The sequence below is a fragment of the Gouania willdenowi genome, chromosome 7 (assembly GCF_900634775.1).
Source record: "Gouania willdenowi chromosome 7, fGouWil2.1, whole genome shotgun sequence".
In the NCBI taxonomy this organism is placed as follows: Eukaryota; Metazoa; Chordata; class Actinopteri; order Blenniiformes; family Gobiesocidae; genus Gouania; species Gouania willdenowi.
This window is the reverse complement of record NC_041050.1, coordinates 31075572-31093545: the sequence shown is the minus strand read 5'-3', so window position 1 is coordinate 31093545 and position 17974 is coordinate 31075572.

The following is a 17974-nucleotide window of genomic DNA, read 5'->3' as shown; positions in this document are numbered from 1 at the left end:
TAGTTCGTTATAATCCAGTGATTTTGAAATATTGCTGCAAGATCTCGAGAAGTAGCGCTCTGTTGCTGTCCCACAAGCTCTATTCTAAAGAGTGTAATAAGCTTTTTTGTAACCTTGCATTTTTTCCTACAGACCCCAATGAATAACAAAAATCTTTCCTAAACCCTTTGTATGACCTCATTCCTCCAGGAATTTGTGAAAGTATTAATGCGTCACTTCTTGTACGTGGGCTAAAAGATAAAGGCCTAGAGCTCAAAGAGATTTTGCCACAACAACAACAAAGAAAGAAAAGTTGATCTAAATTTTCTCTATCCAGTATCTACATGAGATTTGCAGTTTTCCTCTACTTGTACAGCAGGAATTAAGGGTCTCCTGTGGGCTTTGCAAAGATCTCACTGAACACAATAGAAATGTTTTATGAAGAATATTCCCAGTGATGTTGTGTAGTGCTTGAAAACAAGGTTTAGACTGATTGTATTTGAAGTTGCTACCGACATTTGTGGCCTGTTATACACTAAAACGTGATGAAATCGCTACAGGATTTATTGGTGCCATTCGTATTCGCTGAATATTTCATTTTCTGTTGGCAAAGGATCCACATTTTTATCTTCAGGATGTAAGCAGAGTTATTGAATGAACAATAATCTGTGCAGCCTCAAATGTTCTGCAGATGAGAGATTATTGCAGTGGTATATTGCAGTGTAGCACCGTTTTATGTTCTTATCCTTGTATGCAAGTGACTTTTGAGCTTCAGTTATAGTCCACTGTCTCTGTAATAATGCCAGTGTTTTATGTCGTACATTTCACTGACTGATGTCTGTGAAACTTCAGTCATATTTTGCTTCAGTTCTTTGAAGTCTGGTGAACCTGACCAGAGGTAATGAAGACTTTATCTAAAGCTTTGATGTTGGAAATCAGTCAAATCTTCATAAATGGTAAATGGACTTGATTTTATATAGCGCTTTATCACCACACTGAAGCAGTCTCAAAGCGCTTTACGTATCAGCTCATTCACCCAATCACTCTCACATTCACACACCAGTGGGACAGGACTGCCATGCAAGGCGCTAGTCGACCACTGGGAGCAACCTAGGGTTCAGTGTCTTGCCCAAGGACACTTCAACACATAGTCAGGTACTGGGATCGAACCCCCAACCTCTCGATCAGAAGACGACCCTCTACCACTGAGCCACGGTCGCCCTAAAGGCATAAAGGCAGCTCTGGGCATTCAAACTTTAGAGAAACCGTCTACCCTGTCCTTCTCGCTGTTCCTGGCACTTTACCCAACCTTTGAGTCATAATGGACTTGTCATCATGAAGAAAAAAAAGACGCATTATGGGTTAGTATTATAAGGTCCAATATTTTCTGACAATTGATTTGCCCTCACAGTTATGTTGTGTTCTGGTATTTAACTTTATTACATTACATTTACTGGCATCCATATTTATTTGGTTTATTAGTTTGGCTGGTTGATATATGAGGAATGAAGGAAGGAAAAACAGTAGGCGGGTGTTGTAAAGTAAGTGTTAAAAATAAATGCTGTGGTCTGGGTGAATACAAATAAATCTTATTCATTTTACATCAGAGTTCAATGCTGTGTAATCCAGACTCCAGATTGCAACAACTTTCACTCTGGAAATGTTCCTTAGGTAGTAAAAGGTCATTTTTGTTAATTATTAAATCTTTCTGCTAAATGCTAGATCTGAGTCAGTCAGAATACAAAGGTTTGGGACTTAGTCTTTAGATTCTAGAGCGTGAATAATTGCTGACAGCGGTCCCTTTTTCCCTATTACCAGAGACACGACACCAGGTATATTTGTGTGTCATCTGCATAGCTCTGATCATCAACCGTACAGCTCTGTAGAATTAGATCTAAAGGAAGCATAAACACAAGGGGTCTAAGAACAGAGCCTTGAGGAACTCCACAAGACACCATTAATCTGTCAGATTCAAAGTTTCCCACAACAACTAACAAAAGAGCATTCACTTAAATATTTACATTGCTCCACAGAATTCAACAAAACTGACCGTCAGAAACAGATATGACACAAAACTAACCAATCAATTCCAGTTGATCCAGATTAATAACCACCTTTAGCAAGCAGTTTGTGCCGCATACACATTTCTCGGGGGGAAAAAAATTCCCAAAAGCCACTGTCTTGGATTTTGTCCATTAGAGACATCCCTGTATAACCTTTAAATTTGTTGTCTCAGCTTTCTCAGTTATCCCTAGCCCTAAATGTCAAGATGTTGCACTCTGGTTGACCATGCTAACCATTAGCATTACGTATTGGCATCTCACATGTGAGTGAGCAGAAAAAAGGAGAGATAAAGGTACTGTTGCATATAAAGGAGCATTTTTCATTCACTCCAGTCTCTGTCGTGAAGGCATTCTAGGATGTGTAAGTAAGTTAACATCACTTTTGGGTTTCTCATTGCTGGTTCAAAATTTTTTAACATACACTAAATAATGTTTTTCAAAGAGATACTGCAGAGTATTACCTCGAATCTCAAAGTTCTTGTACATTTTTAGTTACTTTATGTGTATTTACCATTTTGACCAAAACAGCATTATTACAGTATTATTACTAGTACTTTTGTTCTCTAAATGCCTTTCCTTAATAAAGGTCAAGTGATGACACTGTCAAACACTTGACCTCACTGTCAAAAAAAATTGTTCAAACATCACCTCATGCATTGCAGGATAAAGTACGTTTTTTTATATTCCTACTCTTCTGTGCCACTTGCAACAAGGCTAACATTAAATTCCTGTTTTTGTGCTTGCATTAGATAGCTTTTAATGTCCTTTGGTCACTGGCTCAACTCCGTGCTAGAGAAAAGCCTTCTGAGCTAGTGTCATAGTGTTTGATTCCTGGATTTGACCTGAGGAATCTCTTTATGCCGAGCACACATTAATCTCCCTTTGCTTGTGTCGGATTGCTTTGATAATTACATTTTTTCCTCCATCTAACAGCAGCATCCTACAAACACTGTGCAAATGTCTCATGTCTTTCCCTCTGTTTGTGTTTTATTGAATTGCAATGTCAGTGCCAAGTGCAGAGTCAATGGAGTAACTAGAGCTTGTTGTTGCTTTTTGGCCTCTCCATGCAGACTTGTGGATTTAGGGCAACATGATCCTTTTTATAGAGGTTTCATAAACCCCTTGTTATGTTACTGGCCCCAATGAAAGCATTGAGAACATTATCACTACAATTCCTAAAATAAATACTTCTCACTTACAAGATTATTTTAATGAGAGATGAAACTTCTTTAATAAAATCTCAGAGCAGGTTCACTTACCCTTTGAAGGTTTATTTGACATATAACAACTTAAATGCCCTAAAACCTTACAGAAGGCACTCCTACTGACTTTGACAATAGATTTATTGTAGTTTGTTGTCCTCATGTCCCTGTCCCTGCATTCACACGTCTTAATGGTAACATAGAATACTGTGCCCATCATCTTCCTTCAGTGTGTGGAATCTAGATTTTGGAAATGAACGTTTTTGTTGACATCCTCTTATTAAGAAGCTACACCACTTATCCATCTGTCTCTGGGATTATTTGTCCGCTATGTGTGAATCCACCACAGATCTACCACTGATAAAAACAAATGATGCTGATCACTTTCTAAATGACTTTTCTTTTTACGTGTCTAGTGCTGCCAGTACTGCTCTGGGGTTTTAAATGGTCAAAATGATCTTAAATGGCAGATGTTCCCCAGGTCCCTGAAACATTTTGTACAAGACTTGGTGAATGTCGGAGTGATTCGAGAAAGTTGTGTTTTTGTTTTGTGCCAGGGAGGAAATTCTCCATCAGCACAACAGACGCTGTGTAGGAGAAGCACGGCCCGGTCTCTGCAAGACTAAGCACTTGGAGTCCTGCCCACTCCATCAGACTTTGACTCATCAAATCAGGGTTTTTCTGCCGCTCTCTTTAGCATTCTTCAAAAAAGTTGTGAACTGGCTTTTATGGAATGGCTTTGGTCACTGCCAGCAAGGGCTTTGAATGGCTGTTGAGGGGTCTTCTGTCAGAACCAGTTGACAATTACTGAGGCCACGAATAGAAATTACCTGAAGGTTGGGGAATTGTTCCGTCGACTTTGTTTTTCAATTTATCTTTACCTGATTGTTATGCAGGTCAGCAGAGAGGTTATGAAGAAGCTCAAGGACGTGTGTTTCAATTGAAATTCACGTGTCTGTCTATTGATGGATCAATAGCAGAGAGGCAGGAAAACAATAAAATGTGCAAAAGCATTTCTACTGTATGTTTGTTGGATTTTCTTTTACCTGCTTCACAAAAAATAGAGGTTGAACCATCTTGAGACAAATGAGTTTTGCCTGACTGATGAAGTAATGCCTTGTAGACACAATGGTGTAGCTTTCATGTACGTGTGTGACTGTGTGTGTGTGTGACTGCTGGAATAAAACCTTTTTTTTTTGTCTGCCTTTATTCAAAATGTATTATTTTGCTCTGCTTGTGTTTTTTAATCTCAATGATCAATGCAGTCTCTCTAAGATTTCATATAGCTTTTACCAGTTAATGACACAAGCAACTACAGAAAAACAGAGAACAAAAAAAAAATAATAGATGTATCTTTGAAAAAGAGGACTGGGAGTGATCTTGCACTCTTCACACGTTTGGCCAAAAAAGATTCTCAAAGTACTGACTAGAAGATCTGTGCTGAAAAATGTTGCCATTTAAAGATGAGCCTTCATTATGAATAAAGATCTAAGGAGTCGCTATCTTAAATGGCACGATGGCACGCAAAGCATGATGGGTTAATGATGTAGTTTGGGTGAAATGCCTTGACTTTAAACTACGCAGCCCATCGACTGTTTGTGGCTTTGTTTGCATTAACAAAGAGTTAAAATGGGACAAAAACTTGCTTGTTTTTCCAGGTTTTATAATCTCTGAAAAAATAATCCAGGTTTGCTTTAGTTTGTGTCAGTAATTATCAGAGATGTAAAGAGTACTGATATATCCTATTCAAGTAGAAGTACTATTACTTGATTGAAATTGTACTCAAGTACAAAAGTAAGTTGTACATAAATAATAGTATTTTATAAATAAAATACTAGGAAATACTACTCAAAGTAAATGATATGAGTTACTTTCACCCCCCATGTTTATTGTTGGTAATAAATCTTGCCACTGTTCCCTTGCATACAGTAAACATCTCATGTATAAACTTAAAAAGGAAAAGACAAAATCTTGCACAATTGGAACTTAATTATTATCCACATTATTATTATCTGTATAAAACAAAATGTTTGTCAAAATGTGCAATTCTTTTTGAAATAAAATAACACCAATGAATTCAATTAAAAATGAAAAAGAATTCTCAGGCTCGCCTCTAAGTATAGCTACATTTATGAACTCTAAAACTGAGAAAAACACCAGCTTTCAATGCAGTTTTGGCGTTGTGCATTACATTTATTCTGGTTGGTCGGCTATGATGTGATGCATTTGATGGTTACGCGGTCATTTATTTTTTATAGTTTCATAATGTCCATGGATCATTTTAATGTGCAAAATCTAAATAGCGCTATAAAAACTGGTAATGGAAACACCCATATTTTTAAAAAAAAACACTTTCATGAGGAGGTATTTCCGACATTTTGATAATGACAACAACAACAAAGGAATACGTAGAGTTATAAGGAGATTTGAAGCGTCTATCTTTCTGCGGTGAAGTTTCGCGGGATGAGATTTCATGGGAGTGGCGTGGAAGTGGTGAGGCCCAAAACAGCCTTCAATGGAAACACATTGTACTTGGTCGACATTTAGAAATATTGCTTTTATTTTGCCAAAATCTGTAATGGAAACCCAGCTGACTTATTCAAAATTGATCTGTCATCAAAGATTGTATTTCAAGTTACCAACAAACCTACAAATACTGCTCTTCCTATAATATAGCGTACCTTACAGTCCACTCTCTAGCACAAAGTTCTACTGCCTGTATGTCATTCCCTGCTGCCTAATCCCACAGGCAGAGATAAGACTCTGACTGATGTCACTGTCACTGAAACTGAATGTCCACTCGTGTTTGATATTTGCTGCCTTTGCTTTTAAGTGATTGCAGACCTGGAGGATAAAGTCAAAGTTATTTTATTGCTAATGATAAAAGACACGGGCATTAAAACAAATGAGCCTAAAAACACTCTTTGAAAATGTTACCATCACACGACTTCAGCACACACGGCTCCTTATTTTCGAGAAAACGTCCTTTCATTGATTTTAAGAAATAAAAAATGATCTTCTCCCTGCTTTTATACATTTAATGTAGACTTCAGGGAAAGTGTATCGATGAACTGAGAGGATCCCATGTGAGTGGAGCGGCCACTTAGACGTCTGCTCAGTGAGTAAAATGACCCGTTAATGAAAATGTGTCACTCACAGTCTGGTGTAGATCTGACACATTCGATTTGTTTCAACATTTCACTTTTTTCTCTGTGTGTGTATATGCGTGCGCGCGCGTGTGTGTGTTGCCTTGTCAGCTACTCTCGATTGTGCCAAACAAAATTTGCATCCAGCCACAGTCAACAGGAAACACAGCGAGGTTTTTCTGCCGTCTGCAGCATGTTGTAATTATGAGTGTGTAAAATAAGCAGCAGGGCACACAGTGAGCATCCTTGCAGGTTCACACAACGCTGTCACAGTGCTGGAACATATTCAAGCAGTTCTGCTGCAGTAAAGGCAGCTCTCAGGCAGCAGAAGACCAAGGCTCGATTCAGTAAATCATTTTAAATCAGGCAATTTGTGATACACATTTATACACTGAATATTATTGGGACCTGAGTACAATTTATTTAGGACTAATATTCATTATTTATCATGGTTTATCACAAAATGCTAGGGAGATACTAAAACCCGGAAACATACGAAAACATTTCGGAGACAAAGCCTCCCAGTGTAAATTCTGCACCGTACTCTATGCACAGGCTGTGATATCACCAAGTTTATCATTTTACCAGTTGTTGGAGCTACAGTACTATCTTTACCACAGAGCAACTATTTATTCCTGGTTATTGTTTTCTGGAGTTTAATAGGGCTTTATTTACCGACGATTAGTTCCTACTGCATATTTATAAGTTCATAAATATTACCTTATTATTGTGCACAGTTCTTGTAATGAACATATACATATATACTACATCTGAATGAGATAACTTTTTCGATAATAATAATTAGAAAATTAATGAATGATGAAAAATACAATTGGTTTCCATGCGTTTCCGAGCAGTAGGAACTACGGTATATAATAATGGGTTAATAAAGCCCAATAAAACTCTGGAAAACAATAACCAGGAATGAATAATTCCTCTCTGGTAAAGATAGTAGCGCTAACAACTGGTACAATGATAAACTTGGTGATATTACAGCCTGTACATGCAGTACGGGGCAGAATTTACTCGGTATGTCTCAGAAATGTTTCCGGGTTTTAGTATCACCCAAAATACTATAGTATCTGTCAAGTATCATGTTTTGGCCGGGAAACTACCATATTTTACCCCTCTTTCCCGCCATCCTCCCGTATTAGTCTCCTGTAAATATCCCGTCATATATTGTAATAATTATTAAAAGATAAATAAATCAAATGGATTTGATTCATTAGTGAATACCAGAGAACCATATGAGTGAGCATGAGAAATTAAAAGAAAACATGTAATGAAAATAAAATGTAAATGTCTAACTTAAAGACAAGCATTAGGAAATTAACAGTACATATGCAATGTGTTGATTTGTATATGAACTGCTAGTATATTAAATAAAACATTAGCTTCATATACCTTTTCATGTTTTTATTTAGGTCGTATTATAACGTAGGAATTTCAATGTCATCAAAGGTAATCGTACCACACTCTAATTACCTAATTGGATTTAGTAAGTGGTGGTATTTTAGATTTCTTGTCAACTTGTTTAAAAATATACATAAGGGATAGTGGAGCTTGGTTGGTTTGATAGTGGAGCTTGGTTGGTTGGGTGGGACAGATCGTAGCAGGTACCAGAAAATTTCCATATTTTCAAATCCAAAACTTGATAAGTATGTACCCAGATAGCACGCATACGTCTCGCCGATGTCAGCCTCAAATCGTGCGTCGGCATTCTACTCCTAATGCGTCATTTTGTGTGTTTTCCCCCCAAAATCGGTGATACCACTTATAAAATTGTAGAAATGTAAAATGTCACTTTGCATGAAGCTGTTTTTGTGCTGGGGCTCTTTTGGCTATGTTGCTGAAAATATAATAATTAATGATCATGAACTGTGTCTCTCTTCATCTTGTCCACACATAATAAACTATTTATTAGTGGTAGTATATTGTTTTTTTGTTTTGTTGTTGTTGTGATATTGCCATAATCCTATCAGATTTAAGTAAATACTCGACTATGGATGTGAAGATATTCATATTAATTGAATGATCCAAGCTAAATAAAGGTTAATATAAGCTGTAGAGAGGCCGTGCTGAGCATCATTAATACATTGTCCAAACATCAGCCAAACATCGATGTCTTCGCGACGTCTGCAAAATGAGCAAACGCTCTCCATAATACGTCTCGCCGATGCAACTTCATTCACCGTACCGACGTAGGCCAGATTGTATGTGTGCTATCTGGGTACTATTGACGTAAAAAGAAAAGAAAAGCTGTGATTCAGTTGTGGGACATGATAATAATTAAAATTGCAGTCACTACTTCTAATAAACTGAAGAAAAAAAACCGGCTCTTTCATGCAGACATTAAACTTCTCTGTGAACATTGATTGCCTGTGGTGAATATTAGCATAGTATTTTTCAAGTGATGCTGCTCCAACAATCCACTCCCTATTGAGTGTACCGACATAAATTTCTAAAGAATGTTTGAAACGTCTTTCATCATTCAAGTTAAAAAAAAAAGCTTTAGAACTCAGTGTTTTTGATGGGGTGACAAAAGCGGCATGGAAAATTCTCCTGGTCGGGATAAATAGGAGCATTTATTTATATTTAAGCATCTGCTCAGTTAGCCTTGAGTTTCCTTGTTATTGTTCCAGTTGAAGTTTTCAGGAGGCAATATTTCTATTATTGTTTAAATAAATAGATTATTATTTAATGTGTGCTGTTGTGAGATTATACATTACTAATTCATCAGCGAATAAACTGACTTTCTGGTCAGTTTCACATAATTACAGCATGAACATACAGTATTTTGTTTCTATTCACATATCCGCCTCATTTTGAGTGCAATCTGTAGCTCTGATGCTGCGTTCATGCAGCACAGCCTACATCATTAGGTGGACAAGATTTGTATTACAAACAGCCTGTATTAACTTACAGGACTGACGCTCTCAGCATGCCAACAGTTTATATGAATACACGCATAAATGAATGAATTAATTAAATTATTGGTCAGAAATTACCCGACACGCACAGACTCAATCAGTTGACTAATGTTGGTCAGTCCTTCAGACAAAAATCTTTATCTTTCCTATAGGATGTCATTGGGTGAATGAAAGAATTGCATTTATCCATTTTTTTCTCTCCTGTCAGCTGTTAGATCAGATCCACGCACGTGTACAGACAATGACCCAGCCATTATTGGACATTGGCCATTTTCTAGGCAAACTAATTGGTCAGAGATGGCGCTTTTACACTCTTTCAGCACTTAACCTGGTTCTCACCAGGCTAGCCGTTCAGCATAAGCTACCATGTTGATTTTACCCAGTAAACACAGTCATACAGAACACACAGAATAAATCCCATAAGTTAGCGCGATAAGAGATCTCAGAAATCCAGTTTCATAGTACAGGCACAGTACCTTTTTTTTATTTATTTTTTATTTTCAAGGTTGGATTGTTTTATGCACAATAAATGGGATTGACTTAAAGTGTCTCTAATTTCAAATTTAAAAAAAAAAGAAAATTACAGTTACAGAGAGAAAGTGTTGTGCTCATAGTTTTAAAACCTTAAAAAGGATAACCATTTACTTACCTTCTATTTAGTGTATTTTAAGCTTGATTTAAGTAATTGCCCAGTACAATTTGAATGTCTAGATTTGGCAAAATGCCCTCTTTTTACCTAATTCAAGGAGGTAATATTTGTACTGGTGTTTATGTATTTAGTTGTTTGTTTGTCTGTTAGCAGGATTACGTCAAAATGACTTAACCTCCTGAGACCTGAAGATTTTAACAAAATTTTAACCAAAAACTGACCTTAAGCAGTTGAAGACTTCATTAAATTTTGGATGGGATCTGGATCAATAGAATGAAAAAATCCCGTTCTCTTTAGGCTAAATAAAAAATAAAAAAAATCTCAGTTTGTAATTGACTGATCTTTATGAAATAAAATTTGACTCAGTTATGTTGAGTTGGTTCCTCAATTACAACACAGTTTTATCCAGATCAGATCTGGATTCCACATTTCATTGTGATTTTTCTAAAAAAAAAAAAAAAAAAAAAGGGTACCCATACATTTGGACCTACTGTATTGTTATAAATGGGGATAAAAATGTCTTAAAATTATTTAAAGTGTGAATGATCATAATACCATGATCAAGTTCACTGATCCAGATAACTGCCAATATATGGCAAAGAGGATATTAACCCTTTCTTGGAAATCAACAAATGGTTTCCCAAGTGTCTGAAAAGTTGTCTCACGATGAACACTCAAAGATGTCATACTGTATCTGTCATCACGGCAGTGACTAGTCATGCAAAACATGTTACAAGTAGTGTATCAAATCTGATCGATGGTGGTTTATGTTTCTCGTCGCTCATGCGGAAAAACAAAAGTAGCAGCACTTTTTTTGAGGAATTCTGAATAAGCTGTCTGAGCAAGTCATGTGAGGCATAATGATTCTTGTTTTACTTGGAAGCTTTGACCTTTTTCTCAGGCATGACTAGACAATGTCTTTTCAACCCAAATAAAACGGGTAGACTCTAAAACACATATGACCATCAAAGAACTGCAGAGTGTTACAGTATATGCAGCTTAGTCGGTACAGTTCGCTCCAGGAAGCTGCGGACATCAGCTTGCTTACACACTCCTATGGGAGCATTACCTCCCTTTATTCTAAATAAAAACTATGTAATTAATTCATAGGCTATAGCTGTAGTTATACTCATAAATAGAGAGCTCCCATGATACTCATTAGGAGGGCAAAGTAAGTGGGAGCTTTTAGTCTTTATTGCATACATAGGCAACTGGCAGCCAGGGGGGCCACTTGCGCCACGCGGTCTAATTTTGTGTGGCCCCCAAAACAAAATTGTAATTCATGAAGTTGGAAGTTGCTGTACATGAAGAACAACATAATACACAAAACTCCAGAAACACAGAAAACATCTCCAAAATGTCAAGAAAAGTACAAAAAGTAACAACAGAAACCTACAAAAAATGATTCTTAAAACACACAAAATGACTACAAAAACAACAGCTTATACATATGACTTCAAAGACACACGAAATTACACAAAACGACAGAAAAATACACAAAAAGACAAAAGAAATCTACAAAATGAATTTAAAAATGACACAAAATGTGAGCCTTGTATTACTGCTCAGAATGGTCATTCTTCTAAATCAGGAGAGTGAAACTCATTTTAGTTCAGGGGCCAAATATGAAGTACTGTAGTTTGATCTCAAGTGGGCCACAGATTTTATACGTGAAAATTAGTAATTTCAATATTATTGTGCAATAGTTTGCACTTCTACGTACACATAAAATACAAAATATGTCCCAACAGGATCTTCACTTTAAATGTCCAAGATTTTGTGACCAATTTCTATTTATTCAAGGGAAATATGTCATAATTTGAGTAAAATGTAAGGATTTTGTAAGAAATATTTTCTTTTTTTAACAGTTTAACATTAAAAATGACTGCAATCATGAGATATAAGCACCAGGAAAAGTGTGAGCCAGTTAGTTTCATTTACACAATGATTCATGTTTTCTCTGTCATGTTTTACTTTCTCCTGCTGGTTGAATTTGATGCTCCAAATGGCAGAATTTGGCCCCTGGGCCTTGAGTTTGACACGTGCGTTCTCAATGCTGACATAAATGTTTGATAATGTGACCCTTGGTTCAGATAATCCCATTTTTGTGACCCCTGCTGTGATGGAAGTGGCCCACTTCTGCTTTATCGCCTCTGATTTTTCTAAATTTTGTATCTCTTCAAGATAGATTTAGAACCACTTGGAGCCCATGCACTAGGAAGATAATCAGAGCCATCTTGATCTCAGTATGTGTCGTGGCCATGACAGCGTGCCTCCACCAACCTGTGAGACAATTTCACCAGGAGGATTGCTCCCTCATCACGTGGGCTCGCTCCTGAAGGTCTAATGAACTCGGATAATAAAATCAGATGTGTAGGGGAAGACAATGAAGGCACTTCTACAGTATTGTGTGGCCTGAAGCCAATTGGCTCATAATAGCTCCCCTCCCAACCCAGCACTCAGTGTTATGGCAGTGTGAAAAACTGGAAGATTATACCGACTATAAAGATGGGTTACGCAGCAATCGCATTGTTGTATAGAGGTTCTCTGTGAGTCTGGGGGGGCACAAATGATAGATACAAAGGAAACGGAGGAGGAGAAATAAGAGGAAACCTATTGCAGAAGTAAGCGTGGAAAAGGATGAAAGCAAGGAAATGGAAAATGCACCAAACTTCAATGCAGAGTAATTGTGTTAGTGTGTGACTTAAGAGTGTGTGTGTGTTTGAGGTGGGGGGGGGGGGGGGGGGGGGGGGGGGGGGGGGGGGGGGGGGGGGGGGGGGGGGGGGGGGTGTTTGTGGTTTGTTTTTTGGGTGGGGTTGGGGGGGGGGGGGGGGGGGGGGTTGACAAAGTGATAAATAGGGAGAGACAGATGGAATATATGAGAATGCCTGCCAAAATGAGGATGTGTGTTTTCCTGCCGCCTGTTAAAGCAGATGACGTGCTCTCAGCCTCCGAGGGACAGTTTCAGCTTCTCACACGTCCACAAAGGTCTGCGGGCCCGTGTGTGTGCACCGCGTGTGTGTGTGTTTTTAAATGTAATGGCCTCACATAAACAGAGGAATCGAAGGTCCACAAGCTGCTTTAGATGTGTGAAGGAAGGAATCCAAAATCATCCAAGAGTCGTGCCTCAGGCAACAGTTATTTTAGATTTGAAGGAGGCTAATTCTGTCATATCAACCTAGTTCATTAAACATTTGTTCATATTATAAAAGGTATTGTTCACCATCCTTCACATCAACATAGTGAGGTCAGAGAGGGGGACGGGTGGATTTAAGGTCTTGATTGTGAGCCACAATCTGCTTCTGCAGCATCACTATGCAACAACAAAGACAAGGACAAGTCATCCCTCTGACCCTAGCAACACTGATGATGAATGTAAACAAAGCAGGTGGTTTTATTGACCAGACTTGCATCAATGTTGAGAGTGTTAAATTTACTCTTAGAGAACCTTATGATATATGACCACTTATGGGAATGGTTGAATTATGCTGACTAATCATGAATCCGTGTACCCTTCGTTCTTTGGTTAATCCGTTTTAAAACCAAATCAAAATAACAAATAAATAGTGTGGTTATTTAGTTTTACTGATTTAAAAACCAAAAACCAGATAAGCAGAATTTATTTGTTTTTTTGTTTTTTTTTTTTGTTTTTTTCTGTTTGTGTGATATTTGAATATCTACGGGGAAATTAGAGTGAGAACTGAAGTCCACTACAGGTCCTGGACCAGCTCTCACACAATAATAACTGTTTAGGATTTATTTCAGCAGTTTTCTGGTCCTGCTCCTGTTTTCATTCAGTGTGTGGATGTTTTAGCTCATAAAAAGCAGCTCACGTTTATGTTTTGTTTTATGGTGTTACGGTCCAAATAGTATCCAAATAAACTGGTGACTCACTATCAACTGTGAGGCTGGTGTGATGAACAATAGATGTTCGAACTTCTACCATTTGACACTTTTGCAAAAACAATTACAGCTTTTTTGAGGGCAGTAAAAATGTTTATTTATGTGACTTATGTGTTGCTTCTTTTTATGTCTGGACCGGGAGCAGTGTGAGGTGGAAGACATGCTATATCAAGATCATTTTATATCAAACGCAGCAGAGTAAAAGTCTGTCTGTGTGTCTGTGTGGTGAGATTAAAACATGAAGTTCTCATCCTAGTTTCCCCGTAATTATCCAAATATCACACAAACAGAACCAGATTTAATTTTTTGGTTCTAAATTAATAAAACAAAAAAACCAACCCGTTTTTTTCAATTTTTCAATTTGGTTTTGAAACGAAATAACCAAAGAACCGAGGGTACACGGATTATTGTGGCACATGTTAGTGGTTTTGATATACTGACCAGCTTGAGAGCTGGGAACGCACGTCAGGCCTCCGATTTTCCATGATCACGGAAAACGAAAGGAAAAAATGGAATTCAAAGTACTGTAACAGAAAAAGTAATCTGACCTATTTCTTTATTTTATATGTCTAATTCCAATGATAATCCCGTTCAAAAATCTCTTTGCTACATATAATGGATCGAATAGTGACTATGTTATCCTGTGTGGGCTTGGTTCTGATTATTATGACTGCATTCAAATCCAGTTCAAGGCACTGGTACAAAGACCGGTTTAGCTGATGATGTATCTGCTGAACTGGTGACGAGTTTACCTGGTGACACGTCGTGGCTGAAGCATTGCACCGTCAGTCAGATGGCTGAGAAAAATTACTTTTAATTAACGGTTTCACAAATAATCTTTTGGGACTATATCACACATTTCCATGGCATGTTTCCCGTTAAACAGATGGCTGAGACTCTAGCATCATCCCACTTTACAGAATCATCTGAATCATGTAGAATGTAAAATTAATAACAGGAGTTGACTCTTTTAACCCCATTTTGCATGTTTGGGGCTATTTTGAGAGATTTAACAGCCAGTAAAGTCATCTGAATAGGGAAAGATGATGAAACGGAGACAGAAAAGTGTATCGTGACGCAGACAAACGAACCTGAAAAAAGAATTAGGGACATTTTGAAACACAAAATAACGACAACCTTTTATGTGCTTTTATCCACAAATGTGACAATAAACAGTAAAACCACTGGCAAGTTCAAAGGTTCATATAGTGTAAAAAAACAAAGGTAATGTAAAAGAGGACGGCTGTTTCTAACTTCAGCTTTAAGCAAATAAACTCAAATATAAAAAAAATAGCATTTGAATAGAAAATAAAAAAGATGCAGAACTAAGGTTTTTCTCACTACACTGTTGGGTTAGTCATACTAAGAACTGTCTGCTTTGCTGCTAATTAGAGGATAAACAAGCTCTTTAATTACTTTATGTGATAACATCTGCTCATTAAAAAGCTTTATTCTGAAATTATTGGTTTGTTTGGTATGACATCGGTACCATAGATGAATAAGTAAGACAGCATTGGATAAGTAATGCATCATCCCGCTCGGAAAAAAAATAAAAACAAAACAAAAAAAAACAAAAAAACACCCAGGCATTCACTGCAGGACACGATTAATTACTTGCAATCCTGTTATTAGACTGTTAGTGTGTGCACGGAGCAATGCTACATGAAAGGGTTCCCAGATGAATCACTTATCACAAAGCATTAAATGAGAGTGGTACCTAACAAGGTCTCCCCTGATTTCCTGCAGAGCGGGGTCCACATGAACAGCAGGTGTCGGTTGCAGATAATGATGACCTGTGAAGCAGGCGCTGATTATTATTAATGTACTTGTGGGTGAGAGGATGGATGCATGCGATAAGCCTCAGCGTGCACTGGGCCCAGGTATAATCTCGGGGAAAGTCAAGTGTGCAGTGTGCACGTAGGGGTGGGGGGGGGGTGGTAAAAAGGGTGGCTTTCGTCTCCATAGCAACGACCTCATTTAATACAGTACAGTACCTTTTTTTTTTTATTATTATCGTCAGCACACCAAAGCACAACACAAATACTAATGTTTGCATGAAACCAGAAGAGATCATGTTCAAATCGTCTATATAGCAATATGAGGGTGTTGGAGAGGAAAGTTAATGATCCAGACAAGCTGACAGACTCTTTGATTTCTCATTTTGGTTAACGAGGAAATGTATGAATATTGGAGCAATTTTGCCTGTTGATGATTTTGGCAAAAATAAAATAAAAATAGCGTCAAATTACAATGTGTCATTTAACAAACTAGTTTTGTAAACTATTTTTCTCTCCCATAAAAAATGATTATTGAAGCATTATGTCTGTTCTTTACTACTGCCATCTAGTGAATAGTCAAGGGTAACACGTGTTTTGTCACTCTTGATATTATACTTATGTATGTGGTTTTGGCTATAGAAAATATCAATGTTGCAATAATTCCTAGTGCTATTACTATAAACCCAGCAACCAAAATGTAACATGTCTTTATCCACTACACAGCTGCAAAACAAATACAAAATGTATGATTAACCTTATGTAGCAATATTATTTCAAATTACGCGTATAAACTTATCAAAGCCTACGACTAACCCTCCTCATGTTGACAAATGGTAAAAATGTCTGGAAGAAGAAGAAGAAGAAGAAGAAGAAGAAGAAGAAGAAGAAGAAGAAGAAGAAGAAGAAGAAGAAGAAGAAGAAGAAGAAGAAGAAGAAGAAGAAGTTGCAGTTGGGTCCTCCATTTAAACAAAAAGATTGGATAAATATTTACTTGGTGAGGCATTTTCATTGTACAGCATAATTTAACAAGGCATTCAAAGTTTTGTTGTTCACATTAAATATTGAAGACATAACGAGTGTAAAAAGCAATAAAAACAACGAAGATAAACTAATGTAATAAAAAAAGAGAGGGGAAAAAAATCGAATCGAACTTGTATCCTCCGCACAAAACTGTAATAAAACCAGCTTTTTTCACATTTACAATGGAGATCATAAAGGCAGATATGGAAACAAAGTGATAAAGAGTAGTAATGTATGCCCTATAGTAAAAAATAAAATCCGTTTTTTGTGTAAAGTCGTACCATTGTGTGAAAATGTGTTAAGAATCAACCACTAAAAAAATTCGGAAGGACATGCCGGGACACGGATTCGAACCGGGGTTGCTGCGGCCTCAACGGGGGTAGAAACTCGAGGTGGACATAACACCTCAAAGATAAAGATTCCTTGGCCCTATGTGAGTGAAACTAATCTTTTAGCTTTTTTCAACGAGTATTCTGCTGTGGCTGTGTGGTGTAGTGACCTCTAGGTGGCAGTAGAGTATAACTGAACAGCAGCTTCAGAGACTCACCAGAATACCAAATGATCTAGACAAAAAAAAAAAACAATAATTTTCCCATGAAAATACACTACTAACCATGAAAGCAACAGACCTTCCTAAAACTACAACTTCTAAAATTACAAGATCTGATTCAGTTTAAACAGCACTAATAATGTTACATCTTATTTCCACACAAACTGTTCAGTGAGTGCAGTCGAAAGATGCTTGAAAAATGCTGTATTGCTGGTGATCTTCAGTTTGGGGATCCACATGATGTAATGTAATTCATGGAATAAAGGCTTTTTAACAACAGTCCCTCTGACTGCCTCAGATCTTCTCAAAACAATAAATAAATTATTCTGAAAAAAGGGAATGTGTGGATATAAAATAAGTTTAGAAATACATAATGTCAGAACTACATTAAAAAGAATGTGTTTGTCAATCTTGGGGTCAAATTACGGAATACCCAAACAGATGAATTTAAGAAAAGTTCAATTATAGGCAAGTTTAGAACAACATACTACTCGATAAATATATGGATGAGGAGCAGCAGTTTAACTCAGGATAATATAATGGTTATAAAATATTGATAATGCATTATTCTGTGAGTGAGTTGGGGGGTATTACAAATATAGAAATGTATTATGATATGAATATTGAATATTATGTATATGTATCCATCCATCCATCTTCTGACCCACTTGCTCCTTTTTTCAGAGTTGCGGGTATATATATATATATATTATAAATATGTTATATGTAAATATAAATATATGTTGATTTAGGT